Source organism: Panthera uncia, chromosome D4 (assembly GCF_023721935.1).
Source record: "Panthera uncia isolate 11264 chromosome D4, Puncia_PCG_1.0, whole genome shotgun sequence".
Classification (NCBI taxonomy): Eukaryota; Metazoa; Chordata; class Mammalia; order Carnivora; family Felidae; genus Panthera; species Panthera uncia.
Window position 1 is genome coordinate 53615424 of NC_064807.1, and position 19071 is coordinate 53634494.

General features: G+C 37.8%; 1 long non-coding RNA gene across 1 annotated transcript in view; it reads left to right on the forward strand.

The window, feature by feature from the left end:
* Window positions 1-3579: 3579 nt before the first annotated feature.
* The window catches only part of LOC125918684 (uncharacterized), a 32606-nt gene continuing 17114 nt past the window's right edge, over window positions 3580-19071 (forward strand). The window contains exons 1-3 of the long non-coding RNA XR_007456553.1: window positions 3580-3664; window positions 13144-13283; window positions 14197-14269. This is a non-coding gene — a long non-coding RNA (uncharacterized LOC125918684). The remainder of the gene's footprint in view (window positions 3665-13143; window positions 13284-14196; window positions 14270-19071) is intronic.

Sequence of the window (19071 nt, forward strand, 5' to 3'; positions counted from 1 at the left end):
AGAGGCAACCCAGGATTGAAGCCAAATTCTAATGCCAAAGCCCATGATTTTTCCCATGCTAATTTAAGAATAGTTTGCTAGCAAACATTTAACTTTAAGACATAAATTACTCAACTTGAAAAAGTACAGAAGCAAAAGAATATAAAGTGAGGCTGAGTGAACAAAACCAAACAAAACAACAGTGTATAGGGCTATGAGCAAGGGATGGAAATGGAGGAAAGACTACAATTACCAAACACTCAGCATATGTCAGGTTCTGAGGTCCAGTCTCAGTGTTGTTTTTTTTTTCTCTTTTACTTCTCCCAACAGCCCTGTGAAGCAAGGATTGTTATCTTTGTTTTATCAATGAGGCTATGGGTGATAGGGAGGGTTAATCTGATGCAAAATTGTCAACTTTTATGCTTTTGTTCCCATTTCTCACTCCCCTATTCCCAATATTCCAATCCTCCTCCTTCCTGATGCTCTCAACTAGGTGAGGTTTCCTTTGAAATTTAAAAACTGAATTCTTGACAATCTCAGAAAAAAAAGTTGATAGAACAATTCACCTCTTGATTGACTTGATTTTATAGTCAAAAAAGTGTATGGGTGTGTGTGTGTGTGTGTGTGTGTGTGTGTGTGTGTGTTTAAAATGAGTAATTCCTTCCTTCCTTCCTTCCTTTCTTCCTTCCCACCTTCCTTCCTTCCTCCCTTCCTTCTCACCTCCCTTTCTTTCTTTCTTTCTGTGCATTTTAAAATGTTTGCCTTTTGCGTTGCAACTTGAATGACAACTTGACTTAGTACAGTAACATCGGATCCCACTTTCTTTCCAGCAGAAACTTGTAGATACTGAGATACTGCTTACCTGTCTTCTGTAGAAAAGTAAGAGGTCAGCCTGATCTTTCCCCCTGTTTCTGCTTGGATACCTTAGGAAAACTTTCTTTATCCCTGAAGGTAAATATCTTAATCAATGTCAATTGTTTTATATTAAATAGTTTCTGAGTCTATGGTGTACCCTTAAAATAGCAGATTTCATTCTTTGCCTCCAGAGAAATTTCCTTCATTATATTTCAGAATAATTCTTATCTTTTATTGTTGAGTATGCTGTTTCAGGGACAATAATTATCTATATTTTATGTCATCTACATATGAACACCTTACTTGGTCTCATTATTTTAATTTCTTTATAATTTTCTGCTGTGTTCATAGTGATTAGTTTAAGTCTTCAATTCTAGTCACTTCTTAGTTGTGTTTAGACTGTTCTTTAATTTCTAATTTATTTGTTAGATCTGTAATGTATTATTTTGGTTCCAATAGGTTTCCTTAGCTCTGCAATTTCTCTTTTATCTCTTTCTGTTGTTTCAGCATTTTGTCTTTGAGTTCTTATTTTAATGATAGCATGCTTTTATTAAGTTGTTTGGGTTTTTTTTTTTAGCACTAAGGCAATCTGGGGAAATTTTCTTCTATTTTTTTGGTTTTTGTTTTCTTCCAGACTATTTCCTTTGTGTCTGTACTTTCTCTCTCTCCCTCCCTCTCTCTCTCTCTCTCTCTCCCTCTCCCTGTCCACCCCCGTCCCCTCTTGGTGATACATTTACAAAGTTGACATGTGGTTTATTTTGATTTGCTCTCAGTTTCTCTGATCTACAGTACTTTAAAAAAATTTTTTTGATGTTTATTTTTGAGAGAGAGAGAAAAACATAGAGCATCAGCAGAGGAGGCGCAGAGAGAGGGAGACACAGAATCTGAAGCAGGCTCCAGGCTCTGAGCTATCAGCACAGAGCAGGAAGGGGGGTTCTGACCCTTGAACCATGAAATCATGACCTGAGCTGAAGTCGGACGCTTAACTGATGGAGACACCCAGGCACCCTGACAGTAGTTCTTCTTGACCTTCTTAACTTCCCTGGAAACTACTTATTACCCCTCTGGACAACAACTTGGAGGCTAGATGTCATTTTCTATTTTCTTTTGTATATCTCAGATTTGAGAGTGGGAAGGAGAAGAGCCCCTCTGGACCTGCCTGCAGTCCTTGCTGGGATCCTGCACTGCCTTCCCCCTTCTGAGTCCCCATGAATATCCTTTACTGGGGCCAGTCTTCCCAGCAAGGGCCAGGCATTTCCTAATCCAAGGGTTCTGGATGGTTCCCCCAACTCAGCAGCGACCTTGGAGAATGGCTGACCCTGTCAGCACTTATGCCTCAGCCAGGATCTGTAGTGATGTTCGTAGTTTCTCACCTACTCATCCTTCTGGCCACTTCTCTTCAAGGTCAATTCAGGATACTGGAACTTTCCTCAAGTTCTTTTTCTGGGAAGCAGGTGTGATGAGCAAGATTGAGAGTCACTTTTCAATTTTGATTACTGCTGATGAATTTTTGGCCTTTTAAAAAGTGGTATTTTTGTTCATTTCATTAAGTCCTGGGGTGAGCTGGGATGTTATCTGATCCAACTGCCTTTGCCCCAGACTTTCAGAACAACTTTTAAGCAAGCACTGCTGGTGATTCCAAGCAGTGTGGTTCACACACCACGCTTAGATAAAAACCAAAGCACAATGCACAAAGACAAGGTAAAAATAAAATTAAGGATGGAGTGGAAAGCAGAGAGCCTTACTTCATACTGGTTTTAAATATTAAGATTGTTCCTAATTTTATATTTACTTAATATACTTATGCATCCAAGAGCTAAAAAGCGAAGGGGAGGAACACTTAAGTTTTTACCTTTTCCAATGTTAAAAAGCCCTGAAGGTAAACAGTTGCAGGTTTAAAACCTCATATATTAAATATATTTTTAAAAAGAAACCCAAAGCATGTTCATAATCACATAAGAGGGGCATTAAAATGTTTTCCAAGTACACAATATCCTGTCCCCCAAGATGTCTCCTTCTAAAAGCAGCTCAGCTGAACATCTCTGCCTTTACCATCCTTCACATTTATTTATCTTACAGAGTGAAACTAATTCTTTCATTACTTTTAGAGATTAATTCTGTGTGCTGACTTCAACAAGACTTGATGTTTTCCATTTGTGCTCAGCCACATTTTAAGCAACACCCTGGGAGATAGAGTCTGTGCTGTGTACAGGGATTTCACCACACAGTTCACATCGAGATCAGCAAAAGGGTGGAAAAATCCCTAGATGCAGTTTTAATTTTGTTGCCAGGGAAAACAACAACAACAACAACAACCAGTGTTCAGAGTCCATCAGGCTTAGCTTCTCTGATGCGCCTCTTCAAAATGCAATAGGCAGGAAACAGCACATCTTGGAGCCTGCCCCCACCCTTGAATCACAGTTGCCAGCCAAGCCCAGGAGCCTGGTCCTTGGAGTTCAGCGATCACACTGCCCAGCGTTGCAGGTCATAGGTTCCTGCAGGCTGCTTATCTTCTTTTCAGCATTTGGCAGGTGTGTTTTTACCACTGACTTAATTCTCTGTGTTCCTTAGATGATTCACAGTTATTGCTCCACATGTCACTTTAACCTACTGAGCAAGTTTGCAAGAGTCATTTATTCATTTTAAAGTGTAATAATGCCTCCTAGTCACAATGGCTGAAGAGGACACAGAGGCCAATGACCTTTACTATTGATTTCCTGAGATGTTTCACAATGACCAGTTAGGTGCAGGTATGGGGACAGAGTAGTATTTGTTAAGCACTCAGGAATCCAAATGCTGGCCCCACCAACTAACTGCATGACAGGGCAAGGTACCTACCTTCTTTGAACTGCAGGTTCCTTATCTGTAAAATGGGGATAATAATGGTACCAACTGGGAGGATATTTAAAAAGCTAATATATGGGGGGGGGGCGGGGAATGCCTGAGTGGCTCAGTCGGTTAAGCATCCGACTCTTAATTTTGGCTCAGGTCTTGACTTCGTTGTTCATGACTTTGGGTTTCGAGTTGGGCTCTGCACTATGAGCAAGGAGCCTGCTTGGGATTCTCTTTCTCTCTCTTTCTCTGCCCCTCCCCCATTCACCAGATGAACTCTCTCTCTTTCTCTCTCAAAATAAATAAAAAAATTTTTAAAAAGCTAATATATGGGGGAACTTTTAGCCCTGTGCAAATGATGCAGCTGCTGAAGATGATTATCATCTTACTATTTTATTAGAGAAGGGTGATATAAAATGTTAAAGTTGATACATTTAAATATTTTCTTGAATTGTTTTACCAACGAAAATGAGTATAGTGAAGTACTTCTGAAACCAGATGCTTTTTATTTTCAAATTAAAAAAAATTATTTTGGGGGGTGCCTGGATGGATCAATTGGTTAGGTGTCCAACTTCAGTTCAGGTTATGATCTCATGGTTCATGAGTTCAAGCCCCCACATCGGGCTCTGTGCTGACAGCTCAGAGCCTGAAACCTCCTTCGGATTCTGTGTCTCCCTCTCTCTCTGCCTCTCCCTCACTGGCACTCTATCTCTCTCTCTCTCAAAAATAAACAAACATTTTAAAAAATCTGAAATTCCTTTAAAAAATTTATTTTTAACTGTATAAAACCACCTTGCTTTATGGACAAGGCCACTTGCCTGAGGTCACAAAGCTGACAGTAGATAAAATTAACACTAAATCTCCAATAACCTTAATTTAAATCCAATGTTCTTTCTACTGCCTTACTCTGCCTTTCCGTGTGTCATCATATTCATCGGTGGAGATTCTCAGGTTGTAGCCATGTTTCTACAGAGGCTTTCTACATATTGGTAACTTCTCATTTTGGCTGTTATAACAGACAACCCCAAAATAACCCTGGTGAAATGAGATTATTTGTCTTTCATGTTAAAGTTCAGGTAAGCAATCCAGGGCTGGAGTGGCCCCGCAACCATCAGAGACCCAGGCTTCCTCTATTTTAATGGCCTTCCCACTTCAGCACATGGTGACCATCTTTGGTTCAAGAGGGCTACTCCAATCTTTACCATCATCTCCACTTTGCAGTAAAGATGTGGAGAGTGGTAAAAGGTGGACTTAATTTTTCTGTTCAAGAATACACAATGTTTTTGTTCATAGCCCATTCACCTCAACTTAGTCTTATAGTACATGTAGCTGCAATGGGGGCTAAGAAATGTACTTTTTGGTTAATTCTATTTCTGTGTAAGAAGGGAAGACTGGATATCGGGGTATAATTAATAGTGTTTGACCATACACACACACACACACACACACACACACACACACACACTAAGCTTTAAGTAGTGTGATATTTTTCACAAAAGTACTAGAACTTCTGAATTTTAATACAACAGCTGACATGTATATATAAGTTCTAAGCTTCTACAAGGGATAATTAATCTATTTCTTGAAATGTGGTTCAGGATAGCAGCTTTCACCTAATGATCTGGGAAGGTGGCATGGGGTACCACACAGTCTTTATAACACTTAGAGAGCCAACTGATAAAAAATAGACAATACCAAGTGTTGGTGAGAATGTAAAGAAACTAAGTCTTGCACTCTGCTGATGGGAATGCAATATGGTGCAACCAGTCTGTAAAACATTTAGCACTTTGTGAAAATGCTAAATATAGTCAGGGCGCCTGGGTGACTTAGTCTGTTAAGTGTGGACTTTGGCTCAGGTCATGATCTCGTGACTCATGAGTTCAAGCGCCTTGTGAGGCTCTGTGCTGACAGCTCAGAGCCTGGAGCCTGCTTCAGATTCTGTATCTCCCTCTAACTTTGCCCCTCTCCCACTCGTACTCAGTCTGTCTCTCTCTCTCTTTCTCAAAAAAATAAATAAGCATTTAAAAAAATGCTAAACATAAAATCACCTTGTGACCCAACAATTTCACTCCTAATTATCTACCCAAGAAAAATGAAAACTTATGTCCACACAAAGACTGTATATGAATGTTCATAGGAACATTAGCCATAATATCCAAAAAGTGGAAACAACTCAGATATTCATCAACTGGCAGATGGATAAATAAAATGTGGTATATTTATACTATATATATATATATATATATATACATATATATATATATATATAAAACACATTTAAAACACCACATATTGTATGATTCCATTTATATGAAATACTCAGAATAGGCAAATCTACAGAGATAGGAAGTAGTTTAGTGGTTGCCTGTGACTTCAGGGTAGCAGAGTAGGGTGCTGATTGCAAATAAGCATGAGGGTTTTGTTTTGTTTTGTTTTGTTTTGCTTTGCTTTTAGTATATGTGCTGCCGAAGCGAGCACAGTTGAGGGTGTGTGTGTGTGTGTGTGTGTGTGTGTGTGTGTGTTTGGTGATAGAAATGTTATAAAATTGTTATTGTAGTAATAGTTATACAACTCTGTAAATTTGCTGAGACTTATTGAATTGTATTATTATTTTAGGAAAAATAATATAAAAACAGAGGGGGAGGCAAACCATAAGAGACTCTCAAAGAGAACAAACTGCGGGTTGCTGGAGGGAAGGTGGGTGGGGGGATGGGCTAAATGGGTGATGGACATTGAGGAGGGCACTTGTTGGGATGAGCACTGGGTGTTGCATGTAAGTGATGAATAACTGGGTTCTACTCTGGAAACCAATACTACACTGTATGTTAACTCATTTAACATTAAATAAATAAATTGAATTTAAATAAATAAATATTTAAATAAATAAATATTTAAATTGAATTTAAATACATAAATTAAAAAGACAAAAATTGAAGTATAATTAATATACAATGTTATATTGGCTTCAGGTATACAATACATAAATTGCATGCTTTTAAAAGGCCAGTGGAAGTAACATGCATACCCATATATCTTCAACTGGGTTAATTCAGCAGGACCAACCTAGGTCCAGGGACAATGTAGGTACTGGAGATACCAGAGATAAAAATACCTATTCTCCTGTTTGCCAAGGGCTCACATCTTACAGGTTGTCAAGGAAAATTTCACTGAAAGGATTTTTTGATTCCATATAGTGGATTGGATAAGTTAAGTAGAACATTTAAAATTTCATGATTTTCAAAGTGTAACACAGATTCTACTGCTCGTTATTCTCCTATTTGACAAGTTCGTGACTTTTTTTTTTGACAAGTTCATGACTTTTTACTTCTCATATATTCATGTTCATAGCATGACTGCTTCAGATCTGATAACTTTACCTCAAATGGTGTCTTTTGTTTTCTGATAACCATGTTCAGGCCTCCTCCTTTTTTTTTTTTTTTTTTTTCTTTTTTAGAGAGAGAGAGCACTGGGAGAGAGCAGAAGGAAAGAGAGACAGAGAGAGAGAATCCCCAGGCAGTCTCCACACTCAACATGGAGCCCAACATGGGGCTTAATTCCATTACCCTGGGATCATGACCCGAGCTGAAATCAAGAGTTTGATGCTCAACTGACTGAGCCTCCCAGGTGCTTCCACATTCAGGCCTCTTGAAATATACTCTTAAATGAATTTGTTCTCAGTCCCCAAAAGGAATGAGATGGGTGTCACCAGATGTCCCCTAATGTCTTCTAGATGCAGTCTTCCATGAGTCTAAATGTGTTTTTCATTTGCTGTGTAACCTGGGAAAATCTAGAATTTGAGGATATACCTGAATAGTTGCTGGGGAAATTAAGTGGTTAAACAAGCCATGGCCTGTGCAATCCTCAGGGATAGAAAAAGGTGAGCCAGGAGAGTGGCAGCAAGCAATGGGAATAGAAAAACCAAGAGTCCATCACTTTGAACTTTTGCATGGAGAATAAACATGTATAATTTAAGAGGGTACAGAGGACAGTGAGCCAAGCATGCTAACAACAGCAGTGTTCAGAGTATATTCCCAAAGTCTGTGAGGTCTGTGAGACCAAACCACACTGTGAGAAAAGATATTACTTATCATTCATTCATCCATTTATTCTTCACATGTTCACCAACAAATATGTTTTGATTCCTCCTATTGCTAGAAGTAAGGATGCTCCTAAGAGCCCTGACTTGGCTTCTGGGTCATCTCAGTATCTCATAAACTTTATCCTTCATTTTTTTTTTAATTTTAAAGAGTCTATGTCTTCTTGAATTTTATGAAAAAAATTAAGATGAGGTTTAAAATTAGCTCTTTGTGCTTGCAACAAAACTTTACAGAAGGTACTACCTTCCCATGTTTCTTGAGCACTTTGTTTCCCTCACTACAGTATTTCAGAGTACTTTCCAAGTTCACATACATAGCCACAATGTACAACTTTAGGCTTAAATATGACAAACAAAACATTAAATGACCATAACTGATTCAGTTATCTAGTATGAATACCAATAACAAAATTCAAAAAATGACCAGAGAATTCCCTCCAAAAGAACCCCCTAGCCTCAGGCAGCTTTGTGGGTAAGACTTTCAAATGTTCAAAAAACACATGATTCTCAGCCTTTGTTAATTGCTTCAAAGATTTTTGTAAAAACATGGAGACTTATCTAATTAATTATTAAAAACTAAAATTATATTGGTACCAACACTTAAAACAATCACAGCAACTATAAACCAAACTTACATATCAATATAGATGCAAAAATATTGGGTAAAATAGCTACAAATTAAACTTTAAAATGTATTTAGGGAATTTCAAATAGGATTTCCCCAAGAAATGGGAAGATTTTTTTAATATTAAGAAATATACTAACATTGACATTTGCGACAAACTAAAAATAACCACAAATTCCTTGACATTCTTCCTATTGAGAGGAAGGGTCTATTTGGCCTCATCTTGAATCTAGGATGACCCATGACTGCTTTGACCAGTTAGAATGATGGAAGTAACACTATGCCAGTTCTGAGTCTAGCCTTTGAGAGGACCAGCAGCTCTATTTTGGTTTCTTGGAGCCTGAGCCACTTGTAAGAAGTTGGACCACCTTGCTGCAGAGTCCACATAGAGGCTCTGAGGCTACACAGAGAAGCCAACTGAGCCCAGCTGAGCACCCTAACAGCTATCCCCACCAAAATGCCAAGCAGATGAGTAAAGCCATACTGAACCCTCTCCATGTGCCAGCTCCATACCATCAAATGACTCCAGTCAACATCATATGGGAGAAGAGTCATCTGGCTGAGTCCTGCTTAAATTCTTAACCCACAAAAATCACAAGATATAATAAGATGGTTGTTGTTTTATTTTGGGTAATTGGCTAAACAATTGGATAAACAATAGATAACTAGAACAACAGCCTGACAACATGTGAACTGACAATTCACATAAAAAAGAAAATACCTAATTTATATACACAAATCTTTACTCTTATAAGCACAGCATAGGGAAACCAACATTGTTAAACTAATTTTGGGTGAAGTTTAAGTAAGCTTTCTGAAAGGTAATTTGGCAATCAATATGCATTCAAATATAAAATTTCCAAACTCTTGATCTACAAATTTCACTTCTAGGCATTCCTTCTAAGGAAATAACCCATTAAGGGCACAATGATCTATGTGTAAAGATATCTCTTATAGAGTTATATATAACAGAGAAAAATTGATAACAGTCTAAGTGCTCATCAGCATAGGGACTAGTTAAATAAAATATGCACATCCCTCCAATGACATTGTATGAAGGAATTAAAAGCGATGCCTGGAAGATACAAACCAAATTGGCTATAATGTTTATCTCTGTGCCCTAGAATTATGGGACAATTTCACTTTCTGCTTTACACCCTGCCCCATGATATATTACTTTAAAAATATATATAAATGAAAAAAATTAAGGTACAGTATTTGAAAGGAGTCTTCTGTGTGGTTCAGCCTAACTGGAGTTCTTCTCTGGGGCTTGGGACCCATCCTCAGAGTCAAATAAAAACTCTCCAGTTGCCAGGCTTGTCCTCTGTGTATATATGCTATTTCTTCTTCGGATCATGCAGGGACTGGTATTTGGTAGGGACTAGGATTCAAGTGTTCAGCCTCTGATATCCTAGCCATCTGTCTCTCAATTTATAAATATCTATTGGCACCCAGAGATATAACTATGTATGTATACATGCCATCTACAGTTTGAAATTGTAAGCAGAATAATTTCATACCTCTCAGGCAGCCCTGGAATTAACAACTTAATATGAAGATCTTTCTCTACTTAAATTCTGAATCTGTATCATATCATTAACCAATGTTTTCATTACCCTACTTCCAGCCCCTTGACTGGGTTTCTTTTAGGGTATCAGGTTCCCTGTCACTTACCTCTGTGTTGCATGTGTTTGTTTCTTCGTGCTATTCACAAAGTTGAACACAAGCAGGCTGAGGTATTGTCATACTCAGATCAGCAGTCTCTGGCCTTCCAATGCTTCCAAGCATTTCCAAGTTCTTCTCCAAATCTTGCTTAAACCTACTCCAGTTATCTGGAGAACTGGAGAATCCTTTCTTTTTGGGATTGACTTTTTGGAATTAACACGTAGCCATGGTAACAACTGAGTGTTGGTGATAAAAAGAAGCCTTATTTGGAAGAAAACTCTTATTGTCAAAGCAGCTGTGTGTGTGCGTGTGCGTGTGTGTGTGTGTGTGTGTGCGCCTTATCTGTCTGAATCAATTATTCATTCCATTATTAAACGGACTTTCTTTTTTATTTTTAATTTAAATTCAAGTTAGTTAACATACAGTGTAGTTTTAAATTCAGGAGTAGAACTGAGTGACTCATCTCTTACATATGACACCCACTACTCATCCCAACAAGTGCCCTCCTTAAATGCCCATCACCCATTTAACCCACGCCATGCACCCACCTCCCCTCCAGCAATCTTCAGTTTGTTCTCTGTATTTAAAAGTCTATTATAGCTTGCCTCCCTCTCTGTTTTTATCTTATTTTTCCTTCCCTTTTCCTATGTTCATCTGTTGTGTTTCTCAGATTCCACATATGAGTGGAATCATATGATATCTGTCTTTCTCTGACTAACTTATTTTGCTTAGTATAATACCGTCTAGTTCCATCCATGTTGTTGCAAATGGCAAGATCTCATTCTTTTTTCATCACCAAGTAGTGTTCATTATATATGTGTGTGTGTGTGTGTGTGTGTGTGTGTGTATACATATATATATATGTGTGTGTGTGTATACATATACATATATATTATGTATATACATATATATGTATATATACATACACACACACCCCACATCATCTTTATCCGTTCATTAGTTGATGGACATTTGGGCTCTTTCCATAATTTGGCTGTTGTTGATAGCGCTGCTATAAACATTGGGGTGCATGTGCCTCTTTGAATCAACATTTTTTATCCTTTGGATAAATACCTAGTAGTGCAATTGCTGGGTTGTAGGGTAATTCTACTTTTAATTTTCTGAGGAAACTCCATATTGTTTTCCAGAATGGCTACACCAGTTTGTATTCCCACCAATAGTGCAACCCACCAATAGTGCAAGAGGGGTTCCCTTTCTCTGCATCCTTGCCAACACCTATTGTTGCCTGAATTATTAATTTTAGCCATTCTGAAAGGTGTGAGATGGTATCTCATTGCAATTTTGATTTGTATTTCCTTGATGATGAATGATATTGAGCATCTTTTCATGTGTCTGTTAGCCATCTGGATGCTTCTTTGGAAAAGTGTCTATTCATGTCTTCTGTTCATTTCTTCACTGGATTATTTGTGTTTTGGGTGCTGAGTTTGATAAGTTCTTTATAGATTTTGGATACTAACTCTTTATCCAATGTATCATCTGCAAATATCTTCTCCCATTCTGTGATTGTCTTTTAGTTTTGTTGTTTCCTTCACTGTACAGAAGCTTTTTATCTTGATGAGGTTCCAATGGTTCATTTGTGCTTTTATATCCCTTGCCTCCAGCAATATGTCAAGTAAGAAATTGCTGTGGCCGAGGTCAAAGAGATTGCTGCCTGTTTTCTCCTGTAGGATTTTGATGGTTTCCACTTTCACATTTAGGTCTTTCAGCCATTTCGAATTTATTTTTGTGTATGGTGTAAGAAAGTGATCCAGTTTCACTCTTCTGCATGTCACTCTTCAGTTTTCCAAGCACCATTTGCTGATGAGACTGTCTTTTTTCCATTGGATACTCTGTTCTGCTTTATCAAAGATTAGTTGACCATACATTTGTGAGTCCATTTCTGGGTTCTTTATTCTACTCCATTGATATATGTGTCTATTTTTGTGCCAGTACCATATTGTCTTGATGATTACAGCTTTGTAATATAGCTTAAAGTCCAGAATGTGATGTCTCCAGCTTTGGTTTTCTTTTCTTTTTTGTTTTTTAAATGGTTCATTTATTTTTGAGAGAAAGAGAGACAGAGTGTGAGTGGGGAAGGGGAAGAGAGAGAGGGAGACACAGAATCTGAAGCAGGATCCAGGCTCTGAGCTGTCAGCATAGACCCCAAGGTGGGGCTCAAACCCACAAACCAGGAGATCATGACCTGAGCTGAAGTCAGAGGCTTAACCGATTGGCCACCCAGGTGCCTCACCAGCTTTTGTTTTCTTTTTCAACATTACATTGGTTATTTGGGGTCTTTTCTGGTTCCATTCTGTGAAGAATGCTGGTGTTTTTTAAATTTTAGTTATTTATTTTTTATTTTTGAGAGAGATAGTGCATGAGCAGTGGAGGGACAGAGAGAGAGACACACACACACACACAGTATCTGAAGCAGGCTCCAGGCTCAAAGCTGTCAGCACAGAGCCCAATGCGGGGGTCAAACCCACGTGCTGTGAGATCATGCCCTGAGCCGAAGTTGGACACAACCGACTGAGCCACTCAGGTGCCCCAAGAATGCTGGTGTTATTTTGATAGGGATTGCATTGCATGTGTAGATTCTTTGGGTAGTATTGACATTTTAACAATATTTGTTCTTCGAATAAGACAACAAAAAGAAGTAAAAGGCATCCAAATCAGCAAACTTTCACTCTTTGTAAATGACATGATACTCTGTATGGAAAACCCAAAAGACTCCATCAAAAAACTGCTAGAGCTGACACATGAATTCAGCAAAGTTGCAGGATACAAAATAATTGTACAGAAATCGGTTGCACTTCTATCTACCAATAATGAAGGCAGAAAGAGATATCCAAGGAATTGATCCCAATTATAATTATACCAAAAACCATAAGATACCAAGGAATAAACCTAACCAAAGAGGTAAAAGATCTGTGCACTGAAAACTATAGAAAGCTTATGAAAGAAATTGAAGAAGACACAAAGAAATTGAAAAACTTTCCATGCTCACGGATTGGAAGAACAAATTCTGTTAAAATGTTGATACTGCCCAAAGCAATTTAAACGGAGCTTCTTCTTACACTGTCTGTATTAGAAGCAGGCTGACGCATATTTAGAAGAGACCTCAAGTATTCAGAATGGAGAAAAAGCAAACCAGATGAAGCTGGAAGCATTGAAGAGTAGACGGGAGACCGGCAGGATAGTAATGGCACTCCTTCGAGGAGACAGTGAAAGGTAAGGAAGTCAGACAGTGATTTGATTTTAAGGAGTTACCAGTCAAGAGCTATTTTCTTTTCTTCATAAAAATAGAAATATCTTAATTTTTCTTGAATACATGTTTGTGGCTAAAATTCATATAATACAAAGGAATTAATAGCCCCCTCATACCTCCTGTTTATAATCCCATACCCCTAGAGATAAACACTGTTACCAGTTTATTCTATACACTTACAGATACTTTATACATATATGGTTTACACACACACACACACACACACACACACACACACACACATTTGTGCTATACAAGTGTGTGTGTGCATGTGTGAACATATTTAATCTTTAAACACAATGGGATCTGTACCAGTTAGGATTAGATTTGGCTATATATAGCAGAGACTCTTTTTTTTTATATGAAATTTATTGTCAAATTGGTTTCCATACAACACCCAGTGCTCATCCCAACAGGTGCCCTCCTCAATGCCCATCACCCACTTTCCTCTCACTCCCAGCCCCTTCAACCCTCAGTTTATTCTCAGTTTTTAAGAGTCTCTCATGGTTTGCCTCCCTCTCTCTCTAACATTTTTTTCTCCTTCCCCTCCCCCATGGTTTTCTGTTAAGTTTCAGGATCCACATAGGAGTGAAAACATATGGTATCTGTCTTTCTCTGTATGACTTATTTCACTTAGCATAACACTCTCCAGTTCCATCCATGTTGCTACAAAAGGCCATATTTCCAGACTCTTAAAAATACAATTGAATGAAATAAATGTTCATTTCTCTCTCACAAGATAACAACAACAACAACAAAAACACAAACACAAAAACAAAAACAAAACAGGAGGTAGGTATTCCAGAACTAATATGGTGGCTTCACAGTCATCAAGAACCTGACACCTTCCATTTTCTCATTCTATTGTCCCTACAGTGTGATTCTTATCTTCATGGTACAAAACGGTCCAAATTTCAGCCATTACATTCCAAGCAGCTGATTGGAAAAGGTGAGGAATAAGGATACAACTGTCCTTTTTAAGGAAGCTTCTGATTATACCTCATTGACCAGAATTTAGTCATATGGCCACATTCTTGCAAGGCAGGCAGGGAATACACCTTTTAGCTGAGTGACATTGTGCTTAGCTAAACAAAAGAGTCCCTTGATTCAAAGAAGTAGGCTATTTGGCAGGCAGCTAACATTCTCTCCTGATGTCATACTGTTTTTAAAGTTCTGAAACCTGGCTTTACTGCTTAATATATTGTGAACATTTTCTACTTTTTAATAGCTGAATAATATTCTATTATGTGACTGTTACATGACTATTCTATGCCAGAACTGGTTTAAATAAGTCCCTATCAATCAATGAGTATCTCAGTTGTCTTCTTTTTTTTCTTTTTTTTCTCCCCCCTCCCCCCAAAAGATATTTTCTACTCCTGTAGGTGAAAACCATAGAAGACAATTTCCATGATATCATTAACTTCTGGTCTGTCACTTCTCTCAACATTTCTAACTTTGTTCTCAATTCAATGTAATGTGTACTTACTAGCAGGTACCTTTCTTTCCCGTACTTTATACATAATGCTTCCTGAGGCTCTGACCACAGCTCCCTTTTCTAGTCAACTCCTGTGGCTTCAAATGTCATCCTTCTGTTAGTGGGCTCTATTGAGTACATAATCTTTAGCCCATTTCTAGGAATTTGCCCTACAGATCTACTTTCAAATGTCAGAAGATATATATCCAAGAATGCTCATTAAACATTATTTGTAATAATAGCAAAAACAACCGCAAAGGCAGGGGAAAAAAATCCTATTTTTCATTAGGTGAGTCAAATAAATTATGGCACATTTATGTAATGGGATACAATGCAACCATTAAAAACCATTGATCTATGTATACTACTATGGAAAGCTTTTCAAGACATGTTAGTGGGTGCAAAATAAGATGCAAAGCAATATATATATATATATATATGTTATATAATATATACGTAATATATATATTACATATTCTGTAAAACTTGACCTTAATATTATAAGTAAAGTCCAAAAAATTTCAGTGGTCCAAGATGTGAGTTTCCTTTACTGTGAGGTTAATGAAATGACCCCTACCTGGAGTTAAGGTCCAGTTTGGGGACCCAAATCTTATCTAGTCCTAACTACAGTTTGCTGCTACCTGGTGGCAGTAACCCACTCCAGTTTAAACATTCCTGGGCTGCAGTTTCTGGAATAGCAGTAGTGCTTCCAGACATCTTCTGATTAACTGGCTCCATTTTACCCAGGGATATTGGGCCTAGAAAATAATGAGAATGTAGAAACCCATTTTTTGCCTTCCCATTTCCTGAGATAATAGGGCAGTCTGTTGACTTCCTTTCTTTCCCACTCACCATATCTCACCTCCCTGCCTGAAAGCCTGGCTGAGATAGAACATGAGCTAAATTCATTGTATCAGAATCTAAACTCCCCTGGGGCCACTCTGCCACTTACATTGCATATACTTATATTTAGTATGTTGCACAGTTTTCTTTACATTATGTCTTTCTAAAAGTAAAATTAGTACGAAAGTAAAATTAGCAAAATATGAAAAGATAAGCTACAGTTGAAACCACTTGATTAATAGTATTTAAACACACACACACACACACACACACACACACACACACATACACACAGGATGCCTATCAAACTGCTGATGCTGGAGGAGGGTTGCCCCAAGGGGGCAATGAAGAGATTGACAAAAAGTTTTCCGCAGTCCTGATCAGAAGATCTCTTCTCTGATGACAAGTGACACAGAAAAGACAGCAACTGGCCTTACCAAAAAACTAAAGAGAACATTTATTGATTCAAAGACCCTCATCCAAAGATGACCCATGTCCCAAACTTGCCACTTATTATCTCCACTTCCCAATGGATACCAAGAACCAGGATGATATGGGGGGAATTAGGAGTCTTAAAATGATTCCCGTGTATCTAAAAGACACAGAAATCTGGAAATGAACTTGTGGAAGACATCCCAGTGGATCACAGTGAGGTCACCTTCATACCACCACTTCAGAGTGACACCAACAGGCTGACCACTCTGGTTTTCTGGTTACCAGGCCATAGTAACTGTGTGGTTGACAGAATGTATGAGTAGCAGACTGTATTGCAATGACTCAATACAAAGACAATCACAGACACGAGATACGGCGTATTACTCAGATGTCTGTTGAAAATTGGAATCCACGGTTGAGTGGCTTTGTGTCTTAAGACACTTTTTTCTCACTTCTTGTACTTGAAGAAATAATATTCCCACTTTTTCTTGATTCCTTTTCTTCTTGTTCTGTTGTGCTTAACAATTATATTAAGAATTGCTTCTCTTTTTCTTTGTTTCCCTTAGGAAATTAATAATATGTGTTTAAATCAAAAGACATACAGATCACTTTTTAAAAATCATGTGGTAGTAATAGTTAATAATAGAAATACTCTTTAAGCAAAGCAGTTATTTAGGTTTTTTTAAAAAGGCGATTGGTGTGTGTGTGTGTGTGCGCGCATGTGTGCTTTGCAAATGGGAATTCATAGCAAGAATTCATGAGAATTCTTCTGGGGATTCTTCTGTTATTCTCAGCAACCTTATTTCTCAAAATTTTTCTTTATTGAAAAATTCTATTTAAAATATAAATATTGTCCATTAGAGTGGAGTTATTAATCCATAAATAGAATTTAATCTCTCCAAATCATGGTTTATAAATATTCACGTGTAGGTTGAATATAGTTTTTAAGTCAGGTTTTATTTCTGTATATGGAAATAAATGATTTAAAATTATCCTATTCGACTCAGGGCAAAGACGTATGAAAAACTACATTGGCTTTATGATATGTAAATTGGAGCACTTTCAGATTATTTTTCGAATATTTTGGGATGGCTAACTGATGAATGTATAATACAAGCAATTTGTATTTTAAATTTACATGTGACAACTTTTTTATGCTTAGTCATACATAAGAAACATGTTTTAAGGTGTGTCTGGGTGTGTCAGTCATGCATCTGACTCTTGGTTTCAGCTCAGGTCATGGTTTCACAGTCTGTGGGTTCTAGCCCCATGTCGGGCTCTATGCTGATAGTGTGGACAGAGCCTGCTTGGGATTCTCTCTCTCTCTCTCTCTCTCTCTCTCTGCCCTTCCGCTGCCCTCACTCTCTCAAAATAAATACATTTTTTAAAAATTTTTAGAAAAAGAAACATGTTTTTAATAACAGCAATAGCAATAAAAACTCATGAATTTTAAACTGAAACTGAAACTAAAACTGAAACTATTTTTTGGGGGTGCCTGGATGGCTCAGTCGGCTAAGCATCCAACTTCAGCTCAGATTATGATCTCACAGTTCATGACTTCGAGACCCACATCAAACTCTCTGCTCTCAGCACAAGCCTGCTTCACATCCTCTGTCTCCCTCTCTCTCTCCCTCTCTCTCTCTCACACAAATAAATGAACATTAAAAAACACTGAAACTATTTTTCAAGTGAAATACTTACTGAATACAAAACATCCCAAATGATTCAGTCACCCCTTAGCATCAAGTAAAACTGAACATGATTTGATTGTCCGTATGCAAGTCTCCAAACAAATGAAACAACGTTTCATTCCTGCTTATTCCCACCAATAATTTATAAAAATCAATGTCAATACTCAAGGCTAAACAAAACAAAATAAAATCAAAATCATCAAAACATAGGAAGAAAGAAGGGCTTGTATTCTGGGAGGGAGAGGGAGAGGGAGAGAGGGAGGATAGAAACAAACTACAGGTAGCAACAACAGACCAATAGAGAAAACTTAACTATGTATCTTTAACATCCTGAATACAGTTACTGTTCAATGAAAACTTGAAGCAGCAAGAACATGAAAGTCAAACAATAGAATCTTTCTTGTTAAGAAAAAGGAAGTAAATGGGAAACATCTTTCCTCTGGACAAAACAGATACTAAAACAGCTGTTGGTCATAATGTGGCAAAAGGAGGGTGGATAGATGATTTGGAGCCGCACATGTGCCCCCAACTCTCCTGAATTCTGATACTTCACTCCCATCCCCAACAATCCTTCCTTTATGTAGTAAGCTCTCCCCAGGAGAGCTACTATTACTCATGGAAATGAACCAAATCCTCCAAGTATACTGGAACAGAAAACATAGTTGCTCATCACTCTTCTAGGGCATCTGTACATAAAAACATCTGCTTCCTTACAGGGGAAAACAATGAAAGCAAAAAATAAATTCTCTAGGAAGCAAAGTATGCAAAGACCAAGATCTTTGAAATTTGTAATTAACAATTAATTTTTGTTCTTGGATACACATCCCATTAATCTAAATAATTTGGCATAGAATCTAGAACATAGTAGGCATTCAATAAATATTTGTTGAGTACATGAATGAATAAAAATATATCACATAGCTAATATTCAAAAACTGAGGACATCAAGGTTATTGTTTCTCTTCCAATGAATTAAGTATGGCTCCTGCCACAGCAATTCTAGTATAGCATTCAGTACACTTGCGGATACTAGGAACTAACGTTAGTATCTTAAAAAGAAACCAAATCTGTACACAAAGCAAATGTGTATTGCGCACCCACCATGTATAAGGTTCTGCACTTGGCAATGCTGGGTTGCTACAAGAACCGTAGAACAAGGTCCTACCCTCAAGCTACAAGTCTATTTCTCTTTCCTTCTGTGGGTAATGTGAAACACTGGCCAAATTAGTGAAGCAGCTAAGTCCACAGCAAATGCCCTTCCTGTGAAAACATCCTTGGCTGTCTGGCTGTATCATGGGTGGCGGAGGG